This window comes from Numenius arquata, chromosome 2, assembly GCF_964106895.1.
Source record: "Numenius arquata chromosome 2, bNumArq3.hap1.1, whole genome shotgun sequence".
NCBI classification, from domain to species: Eukaryota; Metazoa; Chordata; class Aves; order Charadriiformes; family Scolopacidae; genus Numenius; species Numenius arquata.
The window spans coordinates 53611829-53614976 of record NC_133577.1 but is presented as its reverse complement, the minus strand read 5'-3'; positions in this window follow the sequence as shown (position 1 = coordinate 53614976).

Genomic DNA, 3148 nt, shown 5'->3' with positions numbered 1-3148 from the left:
CGCTCAGCCTGCTGGAGCCACAGGCCAGCGTCTGCCGGGGCAGTGTGTCGTGCTCACAATAAAGGCACCGGGACAGGGACAGTGACCACAAACACCCCAGGTGGTTTACCATGGCCTTACCATGGAGAGGCCCAGGATCTGAGCCACGTTCTCCGAGATGTAGACCAGCTTGCCGTTGGCCGAGAGCACAAGCAGAAACCCCGGCAGCAGGGAGAGCAGCTCCGTGCCGAGGTCGGGTCCCACGGGAGGAGCCGATTCTGCAGGGGGAGCAGGGGGTGAAGCGCTGTCTCTGGGGGGCAGGAACAGTGCCCCAGGCAGAGCCAAGCTGCAGTAGCAAGGGATACAGTACCTGGAGAGAACAGCTGAGCCCCCCGCAGCCGGAGGCACACCAGGGCCATGGTGTGGAGGTAGGAGAGCCGCTCCTTCTCCTGTGCGGAGATGGGCAGCAGGGAGCGCAGTGCCTGCAGCTCCGCGTTGATCTGGTCCCGGCGAGCCTTGGAGGCACTCTTGGTTGACCTGCAAAGCCAACCGTCTGGGTGGGGGACGTCTCCAGGGAAGGGGGAGGGATGGCGTTTCCCACCCGCCGCTACGCTACGGGGAGGATTGCGAGCTCGGGCGCACGGAGTGGAGATGCTCCCCTGGAGAGGGTCGGTGCCCAACGTTGGCTGCCTCTAGGAGAGCAACCCTTTGGTGGCCGTTTCAGCGCAGCGGGCACCACGAGAGGTGCTCGTGGCTACCCAGGGGGGACACAGCGCTGGCATTGGCCTGCGCCTCTCTCACTGGGGGCCAGCCTGGACAGTGACCCATGCTTTAAGGGGCAACCCGGGTGACACGACCTCCCCACCAAACCCTGCAAGGATGGAAACCGCATCCAGTGCTGGAGCGTGAACCCCAGCCCATTGCATCTGCTTTTATTCTTCAACCACCCGAAATCCCTCTGCCCTTCCAAGCTCCCGCACCTCCTCCCCACGCCCCAGCTGGCAGCTTCACTGTCCCCAGCTGTGGCCAGCCCCTCGCAAGGGCCATTGGGCACCACGCAAGCTGGCCCCGGGGCTCTCCCTGGCTAGGAGGCTACCACAGCCCGGTAAGGCAGGCAGGAGGCAGCTCACCTGAATGGCTTCGAAGCACTGGGTGCCTGGTTGCCCCTCCTGGGCAAGCAGCTCATCTCTGCCTGCAACGGCCTGTGGCAGTGGCTGCAGAAGATGGTCATGGTGGCGGCAGCAGGATGCCTGGAGCTGGCAGTTGCCTCCTTCGCCTCTGGCTGCGTCTGAACCTGCTGACCCCACTGCTCCCGGCCTCCTTTTGTACCCTCATGGGGTGCAGGGGGCCAAGCCGCCCATGGAGAGAGTTACCTCTCGTGACGCAACTCCAAACAGCTCAGGGCTATTTTTAGAAGGCAGGCTGCTAAAAATAGCCCTCCTAGCCGGCTGCAATCTGAGAGGGGAAGCAATAAAAGGAAGCTGGGGGCTTTAAAACAAACCTGGCCGCTCAGGAGGGGGTGATGATGAAGGTAGCAGGGATCCCCCCATGGGGCACACATCCGCCCAGCTCCTGGCCCACAGTTGTTGCCAGCCCAGCAGAAGGTCCCTGATGGGCTGAAGGCCTGTGGCTAGTCCACCCGCCCGGCGGCTGCTCCCCAGCATCACCGAAGACTGAGCTGGGTGCTGGGAGAGGGAGCCGGTATTTCAAGAAAAGGCACTGGAGACATCCAGACCAAGGTGGTGAGCGGTGTCCTATCCCTGGATCTGCAGCAAGATCCTGGCAGAGGGAGGTCAGGGCCACAGCACCCCTGAACCTGAGGGAACCCTTGAAGGGGAGTGGGGTCCCTGCAAGCCTCTCCCTGGTGAGCCCTTTCTTTTCTTCCCAGAGAAGCCGCCTCCCCACCGAGGGTTTGCTCTAGAAGCAGCATTCCTGGAAATGACAGGAACATTTCCAAAACCTGTCCCCATGTCCCAGAGCTCGTGATTCTCCCCAGAGAAGCCCCAGTGACAGCCATTCGTGGACAGATCCAGGAGCACCTTGGGAACACCACGCTGCCCCGCGCAGTGAGCCTGGGTGGCCTGCGGGTGTTTCTCGGTGCCTGGCACCCTGCAAGGAGAGTAACCTTGGTGTTTCGGTGTTGGGGAAGGGGATGCCGTGGCAAAAAACTCCCACTACTTCATGGCACAGCTTGAGAGCGAGTCCACGGCTTAGGCAGCTGGATGAGCAGGGGAGCTGGAGCTGCTTGACAACACGTAGGAGATGCCCACCCAGCCCTTGCAGGTAACCTGCAGGTGCCAAGGACCACAAAAGGGGATGCTCTCCCCGAGTCCGATGTGCTGTCGGCACACCCCGGCTCCCTTCAGGCCCCAGCCCTGCCATTGATGCTCATCCCCCACCACAGCGAGGTGCTGCCCGTAACGCAAAGAACAAGCTCTTGTCGCAATTGTGGTGCCTTCTGTTCTCTTGCCGTGGGATTTTCCCTGCTCTCGCGCCACTCCAGGCTGCTCCGTTGCACTGGCGTTGGCCACCTCTCGCAGGCCGAGGAGCCCAGACACCTCTGCAACACCGTGCTGCTGGATGAGCGGCACTTGACCCCGGCTACACGCCAACCCTCAGGGCAGGGGAGATGGCCTGGGCCCTCTGCCACCCATTCCTGGCAAACAGCCGCCACCACCACTTCTTGGCTGCCCTGTGACTCCGGCATCCCAGGGAATGCCCTGAGCGCTTCCCCAGCTTTTCCTGCCTTAGCTCTGCTGCGGTTACCACTGGAGCTCCTCTTCACAGCAGACAGCTCACCTCCGCAGGAAGGGGTCCCAGGCATCCCTCCACCTCCTTCCCTCCCTGGGGCAGGGTGCTGGGGGGCACCCGCACCAGTCTTGCCCCTGCACCCACCTTCCCGAGGCAGCGCAGCCCAGGAGACATGCAGAGTCTTCCTCCCTGCCCTCTCGCAGGGCAGCAGAGCCCCAGGCAGGAGGCAGGCAAGGGCCGGGGGGGGGGTGTCAGCTCCCCTTCTCCCACCCCAGCCAGGCCTGCAGCTCATACCAGGCACAGCCCACAGCTGCCACAAGCCACCCTGGTGGTCCACAGCCATGGGGGAAAGCACCTGGTTCAGTCTCTCCCCTCCCACACTTTCTCTCCCCCCAGTTGGCCTGTTAGCACACACAGA